The sequence below is a fragment of the Vicugna pacos genome, chromosome X (genome assembly GCF_048564905.1).
Source record: "Vicugna pacos chromosome X, VicPac4, whole genome shotgun sequence".
Lineage (NCBI taxonomy): Eukaryota > Metazoa > Chordata > Mammalia > Artiodactyla > Camelidae > Vicugna > Vicugna pacos.
Window position 1 is genome coordinate 104,788,430 of NC_133023.1, and position 10,490 is coordinate 104,798,919.

The following is a 10,490-nucleotide window of genomic DNA, read 5'->3' on the forward strand; positions in this document are numbered from 1 at the left end:
TTGACACTGGAGGAGAACCAAGGTTCACAGTATGTGGAGCTAGAAACGAGTCTGTGGGAAAGTCTAGTCATGAGTCAGGTATGTCAAATCAATGACAAGTTTTCATGTATGATTCTAACTCCTTTCCTTAGGAATCAAAGAATCTTTGATCAGCAAACCTAAATTTTAAAAAACTTTAGAACTTTTTAAATGGAAGTATACTTTGCAAACAGGAAAAATTCACAAATATTAAGTGAACAGATTAATGGCTATTCACAAAGTTAACACACCAGTAACCAGCATTTATATTAAGTAATAGAACATTACTAGAACTCCCTTGTGATCCCTTCCAAGTTACAACTTCTGCCCAAGGGTAACCACTATTCTGACATAACATCTTTGATTACTTTACATAAACAGAATCCTGCAATATGTACTCTTATTATTGTCTGGGTTCTTGTACTTCATATTGTTTGTGAGATTCATCCATCTTGTCATGTGAGCAGTATTTCCTTTATTCTCATCACCACACAACATTCCATTTTATGACTGTACTTTGATTGATTTATCCATTCCACTGTTGGCAGACATTGGCATAGTTTCCAGGTTCTTGCTATTACAAATAAAGCTGCTATGAATATCCTTGTATTTTGTTTCTTTGGTAAATATATGTTTCTGCTGCATGTATGTCTAGAGGTGGAATTGATGATTTATAGGATGTACATATGTTTGGTTTTAGCATATATTTCCAAGTAGCCTTCCATAGTGGCTGTAGTAATTTACACTACTACCAGCAATGTGTGAGTTCCAGTTGCTCTCCATCCTTGGTAGCACATGCTGTCACTTAGGCAGGTGTGCAGGGGGATCTTATTTTGGTTTGTTTATTTACTTATATAGATAAAACTGCTATGGTGTACAATTTCATGACGTGGGGCTAAGCACAGAGTTGTGTATCCATTACTACAATCAAGATACAGAAGAATTCCATCACCTCCCAAATTGCCTGGTGCTGCCTCTTTGTATTCTTCCCCTCGCCCATTCCTAAACCCTGGCAGCCACTGTTCTGATTGCTATCCCTGTAAGTTTTACCTTTTCCAGATTGTCAAGTAAATGAAATCGTATGGTGTGTAGTGTTTTGGGTCTGGCATCTCTCACTTAGCAAAATGCCTTTGAGATTCATTCATGCGGTTGTGTGTATCAGCAGGTTACTCCTTTCTGTTGCTGGGTAGGAGTCCTATTGTATAGATGTACACATTTTGTTTATCCATTCACCAGTTGAGAGACATTTGGCTTGTTTCCAGTTTTTGTCTATGATGAATGAAGTTATTATACATATTTATATACAGGTTTTTGTGTGAAATAATTTTTCATTTCTCTTGAGTAGATATCCAGGAGCAAGATTGCTGGTTACCTGGTAAGTGAATGTTTACCTTTATAAGAACCTGCCAAACTTCTGCAGAGTGGTTGTACCATTTTGCATTGCCACCAGCACTGTGTGAGAGTTCCAGTTGTTCCACATCCTTGCTAGCAGTTGGTGTTGCTAGGTTTTTAAATTTTATTTTTATTTTTTGTTTTTTTTAGCCATTCTGAGGTGTATAGTGACATCTCATTGTGGTTTTAATTTGCATTTCTCTGATGATGAATTATGTTGGGCATCTTTCCATGTACTTATTTGCCATCCATATAACTTCTTTGGTGAATTTTCTGTTCAGATCTTTTGCCCATTTGAAAAATAGTTGTGTTTCTTTTCTCTTCTTTTTTCTTTTCTTAAGCAACCATGAATTGGCATGTCTGTCTTCCAGTAAAACCTTGTACTTCTCAAACTCGAGTCTAAAGGTGCTTTTTTTCTTTTTTTAATTACAACTTTTTTGAAGTATAGTTGATTTACAGTATTGTGTTAGTTTGAAGTCCTTATTTTCTTATTGTTAAATTTTTAAACTTTATTTTAAAGTAATTATAGATTCAGTGGAAGTTGCAAAGAAATCTATGAAAAGGTTGCATGCATCCTTTACTCAGCCTCCCCTAGTGTGAACATCTTGCATAACTAAAGTTGAATGTTAGACCAGGAAGCTGACATTGGTACAATTCACAGAGCTTATTCATATTTCACCAGTTACACATGCTTGATTTTGTGTGTGTGTGTGTGGTTCTATGAAATTTTATCACATGTGTAACTTTGTGTAACTTCCACCACAATCAAAGTTCAGAATTGTACCATCACTACATGATCATCACACCTCACTGGTACCCTTTTATACTGTTTATAGCCTCCCCGCTTCCTACCCCACATCCCTTACCTTTGGAATCCACTATTTTGTTCTTCATCTCTGTAATTCTGTTAGTCTAAGAATGTTGTATACATGGACTCATACTATAGTATGTAACTTTAAAAAATTTTTATGGAAGTGTAGTTGATTTACAATGTTAGTTTCAGGTGTACAGCAAAGTGATTCAGTTATACATATAGTATGTAACTTTTTGATACCGGATTTTTTTTTTTTTACTTAGTGTAATTTCCTGGAAGTTTATTCAAGTTGTTGCCTGTATCAATAGTTTGTTTCTTTTTATAGCTAGATAGTATTTCATAGTATGGATGTAGCACAATTTACACATTCACACCTTTTGGTAGCTTCCAACTTTTGGCTATTACAAATAAAGCGGCTATGAACATTCAAGTTTCTGCACTGACATAAGTTTTCATTTCTTTGCAATAAATGCCCCAAAGTGCAATTTCTGGGACATCTTGTAAGTCAATTTTTATCTTTTAAAGAAACTGCCAAACAATTTTCCAGAGTGGCTGTGCCATTTTATATTTTAACCATCAGTGTATATAAGTGATCCATTTTCTTGGCGTCCTCACTGGCATTTGGTGGTGTCACAATTCTTTATTTTAGCCACTTTGATTGACTTGTAGTAATATCTCATTGTGGTTTTCATTTCTATTTCCTGTATGGCTAACAATGTTGAATATCTTTTCATGTGCTTATTTGTCATTTATATATCCTCTTTGGTTAAATGTCTCTTCATATCTTTTGCCATGTGCTAATGGGATTTTGTTTTTTAGATGTTGAGTTTTGAGAGTTCTTTATATATTCTAGATACAGGTCTTTTGTGGGATATATAATTTGCAAAATTTTTTCCCAGTCTATAACTTGTCTTTTCATCTCCTTTACAGGTCTACAAAGCAAATTTTTTTAAGATTTGATGAGGTACAGTTTATCAGTTTTTACTTTTTTTGGATGATGCTTTAAATCAATCGAACATCGTTGTGTGAATCTGTTTCTATGTTCTCTATTCTGTTAATCTGTGTGTCTCTACCTCTTCCAGTACCACACTGTCTTGATTATTGTGTTGCTGAGTTGCTGTGTTGGAGAGTTATTTATATATTTTGAATACAAGTCCTTCTTCAGAAATGTGATTTACAGAGAATTTTTTCCCCTGGACTGTGATTAGTCTTTTCAGCCTCTTAACATTGTCCTTTATAGATATCTTTCTTTTATCGATTTCCAGTATGGTCTGAAAACATACTTTTAATGATCACTATTCTTTAAAATTCATTGAAGTTTTTTTCTTTTAATGGCCCACAACATGTTTGATCATTATGAATGTTCCACATGCAGTTGAGAATAATGTGTTGAGTGGAGTTTATACACACACACATGTGCATGCACACACACACGTACATGTGAATTAGGTCAGATTGGTTGATAGTGCTGTTCAAGTAACCTACAGCTTTACTAATTTTCTGCCTATATGTTCTATCAGTTACTGAGAGGAGTGTTGAATTCTCTGATTGTAACTGTGTATTTCTCTTTTTCTCCTTTCAGTAGTACCCATTTTTGTCTGATTTTTTTTGATTCTTTATTTTGTTTTTGTTTTTGTTTTTTGTTATTTTGTTTGTTTTATTGTCAGTATTATTTTTTATTAAAGTATAGTCAGTTTCAATGTGTCAATTTCTGATGTACAGCATAATGTCCCAGTCATGCATATATATACATATATATTCATTTTTATATTCTTTTTCATGAAAGGTTACTACAAGATGTATTTTTAAGCTCTGTTATATACCTTATTGGAGAGTTGACTGCTTTATTGTATAATTTTCCTCTTTATTCTGAAGTTTTTGTCTGGTGTTACTATAGCTACTCTGGTACAATATTTTGCTACTGTTTTTGCTTTAGACAGCCAGTTATCTTTTAGGTCAATTAAATGTAAGAAAAATCAATGTTATTTTACCTTCATTTAGTTCTTTTTAGCATTCTTGATTTGTTTGTGAAGATCCATGTTTCAGCCTAATATATTTCTTCAGCCTGAAAAACTTTAATTTTCTTGTAGAATATGACTATTGGCTATGATTTCTATCATTCTATTTTCCTGAGAAAGTCTTTATTTCTCTTTCATTCAAAAAGCTAGCCTTATGGAGATATAATTTACATGCTGTAAAATTCACCTTTTTAAGGGTGCAGTTGAGTGATTTTTAGTAAATTTACAGAGTTGTGTAACCATCACTCAAATCTGCTTTTAGAATGCTGTCTTCACCCCAAAGATCTCTCATACCATAAGTCAATCACGTTCCCACCCTCAACCCCAGGCAACCACTAATCTACTTTCTATGCCTATAGATTTGCCTTCTTTGGAATTTCATATACAATATAGAGTGTTTTGTATCTGGCTTCTTTCATTTAAAATAATGTTTTTGAGGTTCATCCATGTTGTAGCATGTATCAGTATTTTGTCCCTTTATATTGCTGAATAGCATTCTATGGCATGGATGTACCATGTTTTGTTTATCTGTTTTCTTGTTGATGAGCACTTGAATTGTTGTCAGTTTTTGGCTGTTATGGATAATGCTTTTATGAACATTTGCTTATAAGTCTTTGTGTGGACATGTTTTCATTTTACTTATAACCTAGAAGTGAAGTTTCTAGTTCACATGGTAAACTTATATTTAACATTTAAAAAAATGTTTCTTTAAACTATTTTAGAAGAGGTTGAATAGACTATTTAAGATACAGTATTTGTATAATACTATTCATTCTCTATTTTGTTCAAGGTGATGATTTTTTTAAAATGTGAAACTGCTGCCATGTCATCAGGTTACTATACCTTTTACATCAGAACTAGAGTGCACTATGTTTTACATTTTAAGGAACTAACTACCAAAGTGTTTTCCAAAGTAGCTGCACCAATTTACACTGGCACCAGCAATGGCACCTTAAAAATTTTTAGATATCTTCTGGGTATAGACTTCTGAGTTGCATGGTTTCTGATGAGATATCTGATGTAATTTTTAATTTTTTCCCTCTATATAAAGTTTCTTTTTTTCTCTGGCTGCTTTCAAGATTTCCTCTTATGTTTTGTTTTCAGTAGTCTGATATGCCAATGGGAGGTTTACTGGGGGCTTTGAACTTCTTGTATTTGTGATTTGGTACTTTCATTTAATTTTGGGAAATTCTCACCCATTATGTTGTCATAAAATAAAAAATAAAAATGAAACAATCTCCCATCCCTCTGTTTTATATTATCTTAGATATTCTTCTAAATTTTCTTTGTGTTTCAATTTGGGTAATTTCTGTTGACTGATTTTCAAGGTCACAGATTCTTTCATTGGCTGTGTTGGGATTACTGGTGAGACCATTGAAGGTATTATTTATCTTTGCTACTGTGCTTTCTACTTCAAGCATTTCTATTTTGTTGTTTCTTACTTTGCATTTTTCTACTGCAGTTACCTGCTTGTCTAGCATAATATCCACCATTTCCATTTGAGCCTTTAACATGTTAACCATAATTATTCAAAATTCCTTGTCAGATAGCTCCAGTGTCTGTGTCATATCAGATTCTGGCTCTGATGATCACTTTGTTCCTTGGGAGTGTGACTTTTCTTGCCTTTTTGTGCGTTTTTATTTCTCATTTGTTTGTTTGCAGCCAGACATCTTGTGTAGGATAATAGAGACTGAGGTGAAAAGTTTTTATACCTGGAAATGGGTATCTATTTCTTTCTGCTGGGTCTTCAGAGCAGAGTTTTGAGTTAACCTTGTTAGGAGTTGAATTGGGTTTGAGGCTGTTGCTCTGTCTACACTCAGGCTTCGAACTCCTGTAGTGATTCCTTGTGCTTAGCATTAGAGTTGGTTTTCCAGAGCAGTGTCTTTTCCACACTGAGCTTTAGGTCTTCCCTTGATACTGTGCCTCTGATGGTGTTTTGCCTGCTCTTCTTCCTCTTCTGTTATTTTCCCGGTACTATTCTGCTGTTACTAGTTACTTGAATTTGTTTGATTAGTGAAGTGGGGAATTGGGAGGGGGCATTTTCTGTTGTTCTTCTTATTAGTCTTAGGTGCCAAGTCCATGATATGGCCTCAAGTCTTCCCTCTTGTGTGATTCTGGGCGCAGTGCATATTTCTGCCTTTCCCCCAGGAGTAGTTTTTTTCATTTTACCTTCTCCCAGCTGCAGTGAATTTCTACAATTACCCTAGAGGTAATGGAGTTGGTGTCCTTTCTCCACAGAGAAAGTCCTTTCCCCACTCTAGGGGAGATAGGGGAAATGCATGGGGTAGAGATTCTTATCCCTCCTGCATGGCTAATGTTTCTCTCTCCAAGGTCTGCATCTCAATGGTCCATTCTTAGGGCTGTTTCTAATCTTTTCAGAAAGAACCCAGTAGAATTCATGGAGAAAAAATCTGCAATAGAGTGCAAACTCACCCAGTCTCTGAGGCCCTCAGAGGCTTCAGACTGTCCTGCCAGTACACGATCTGCCTCCACCAATTCATCAGTGTTTCTAGCTGAACTCTTAGCAGTTTTTGGTAAGCTTACCCCAGGTAAGTGATTACTCACAGCTCCTCTCCTCCTTTAGGGACTGTATCTCATCATAGTTTGGGCAAGTTTGCTGCTCTGTAAACTCTGCTCTCCAATGCAGTAAAAACATTTATGCATTTGAAGTTAGTCTGGCTTGTTTTTGTCTTAACTATGGGAATGATGTTTCTTCCATCTTACTGTATCCCAGAGTGGAGGCTATGTCTTAGCTGATGAATTAGATTTCCTTAAGCTCAGACTGCTCAGCCCCTCAAAACCTTTGTAGTTACTCATACACTGGAGTGTGCGGAATGCTTCCTTCTTGTGACTATTGTTCCTAAAATGTTCTGCTGTGTTTTGTAGTAAGTACATGTTGACTATTTTGGGGTATTCCTATTTTCTGGTATTTCACATGCTTTTATTTATTCCTTCCACTTCCTCTTAGCAGATGTTGACACTATACTGTTTCGTAGCTATTACTGGATTATCTCTACCTGGTCATGTTTTGGGTTTCATTAGGATACCTTTTTACCTACTTTTGCTGTAGATGTTGTTTATGTGTGTTTGTTCTATTATTCTAGCACTTTATCTGTTTAAAGCGGGGGATTCAAATTTAGGGAGATTCAAAACTATGATGGTACTGCTGCCTAAAATGTTGCCTTCCTTTTTTGAAGGATATTTTTGCTGGGTATAAAATTCTAGTTTGGCAATCAACTTTTTAAAAAAGAAGTTCTTTGGTTAATGCCGTTTCAGAGTTCAGTAAATATCTTGAGGGAAAATCTGGCAGAATATCGGGCTCAGTTTCCCCTCTTTCTTTCACCAGAATCCTGGCTCTTTAAGCCTCTAATATTTTTTTCTCCATCTCCAATAGACTACTCAATGCTCTGCTCATTTCTCTCCTCTTAGTAGAGGCCCTCAGTCCATGCTCTTGCTTACATCCTCGCCCATTTATCTCATGCCCAGAATCAGCAAACATTCTGAGGGAAAAAAATGGCTGCAGACTGTCATTGCCTCTCTTTTTTGAAGTCCTTGTTGTCTCATCATGCTCTAGTGCCCTCAAACAGACGTTTTAAAATTTTTATCTGGCTTTTCTCATTATTCTCAGTGGTAGCATTAGTCTACTATAAGCCACTCCATCACATTCATAATCAGAAGTCCACCTTTACCCTAAGTATTTGCAGACAATCTCTTTTTCATGAACTGAAATAATTGCTGAAGGGAGATGTTTTAGAAGATTCCTTTTCAGATAGACTTATAACTGCTCTTCAAGAAGAAAAACTCTTAAAGATGAACAAATATGACAGAAACTGAGGGAGACTGTTACATTGCATCATTTCCCTGATGTCTGTTTTGTGGTAGACAAGATAAGGAATTATTTAAGTTAGTATCAGATTAATTAGGTTAGAAAACTAGTTTTTCATAGATACTGCAAAGACAGAGATCAATCCTAACCTCTGTACTTTGGGGGTCTGAATGAAAGAGGTATTGCTACCTTCTGGTCGTTAGAAGCCCACAGTAGTGCTGCTACTCAAAATTATTTCCCCTTGGTATGTTAATTGTTCTAGTAAAACACCAATAATCCTTCATTTACGTCTCAAAGACTCAGACATATGCACTCAAAATAAATCACAGGAGCCATGTCCTTCTTTGGAGATAGAGAGCTCCATGCTGAGGAATCTACCAGGGAAGAGGAACTCCCTCAAGAATACAATTTACTCTTCTAATTATCATGCTTTCTGCCACAGTGCCACAGACACCCTTAACTGTATGTTCCACAGCTATGCAGAAAGTTGCAAGAGAAAATCAGATTGTGTCTTCTGCAAGGTCTTCATCCTGGAGGCTCTCCAGAAAGGGTGATAGGGCTGCAGAAAAACAGAAAGCTATCTTCTGTTCACAGGCCCTGCATTTCCATAAAAGGGGTGTTTGGATCTTAGCTCTACTATTCACCAGTTGCATGACCTTGGGCCACTGCCTCACCTCTCTACATAAATTTCCTCATCTCTAACATCATCCTAACAACATTGGCTTCATAAGGCTGTTGTGAAGATCAACTGTAATAATGGGAGAGAAAGTCATTTGTAAATTTCAAAGTGCAGCATACTGGAAATTGGTGTGACCTCGATCATTTCATCCTCCTTTACTCTTTCTGGAGTCCCAGGGCTGGGAGAGATCTAATCCCACATTTCATCTAATACAGTAATCTTTTCAGTGTCCAAGACAGATGGCCTTTTAGCTTTTGCACTTAGAGCTCTTTCAGAGATGGATAGCTTTCCCTTATGCTTGTCTGCCAGCCCATACACTGAGTCCTGGGATACCCAGAACTTCTGATCTCCTATGGCTGAGGAGGGAAGAGCAATGAAGTCTTCAGAAATCTAGAGCTATGCTGTGTGTTTAGTCTTGCCCAGCTTCTGATATGGGAAACTCGCAGCTTCCTGTTGGGAAATCTTGTCAGCTCTGAAAATGGGTTTGGTTTAATCTAGACCCTCTCCTCTAAACACATGGAATTTCCTAAGGAAAACCAAGTGTTGATCCACCCCTCCAGGGCTTCTTTGGGTCTTTGGCATGGTTCTTCCTCTGAAAGGTCAAAATTACTTGTGATTCTGGTAAGAGCTGGAGGCATCTAGTCATCTAAGCAGTCACTCAAGAGGATAGGGAAGAAGAAATACTTAAGAAGCAGGAGGGACTATTTAGCACTATCAGGTTAGCTAACTGACTAATTATGCTAACCTTTTCTATGTGAAAAAATTAGTCATAGAACCCTAAAAAGTTATTTAATCTTATTGGGATTGTACACATGTATTATTTATTTCACATTAGTTGTTTTCATCTGAGTTTAACAAGTGATGTCTTAACATTAGGCCTATCTAAAATTAGCATAGACCTTTGTTCTCTGCAAAAGTGCTATTGCAAATGATCTCTAAAGGCCTTTTCTGGCTCTAAGATAGGTCTACACTTCTTGGATTCCTTCCTGTAATCCTTTTGGAATAACTTGGGCTCTTTCCCAGTCTACCTGGGATGGGCTTCTTGTACAGTCTGGAGACAAGGCAGTGGCCTGCATGGTCTGTCACCTTCCCTTTGGTCTGAGACTCTGGTGACTGGTAGAGCTCTTATTTGTAGTCACAATTACAGTCTAATATTGGAATTATCCACAGACTGCTGCTTGGAGAAATTAAACCTCTTAGAGACAGTTGCAATAAAAGAATTCTATCAAAAATAATTTGCTGAATTGTGACTGCAAACAAAATAGCTTTGTGGGGACAAAATGTACTCCTGACAAGGGAGCCTTATGCTTGTTTTCCAGCTTCTCCTCCTAGCGCTTCACTTCTAATCTCTCTGCAGAAAGAAACATTTCAACAGGGAACCAAGTTGAAATTGGGACAAGTTATCTTCTCAAAGTCCTGCATTCTCACCCCTACCTCAGAAGGAAAAAACTTTTTGTTTAATCAAATAATGTGATGATGTCTCATATTTTGTTGGCAACATTTAGAATGTTTACTCTCCTAAGGGGATTTTGGGGTTATGGCTAAATTGTTTTATCTGGGTTATTTTTGACTCTATTCTGGGGAAAACAAAGTTCTTTGTATATAGCATGTATCTCATAAAATACAGCCTGAGAGACTTGGGAGAGAGCAGGAGCATCATTAGTTCTCATTCTGTAGGTGGAAATAATAAAGCACGGAGAGGCAAACATATTTGCCAAGACAGTGATTCTCAACTCCATTTTG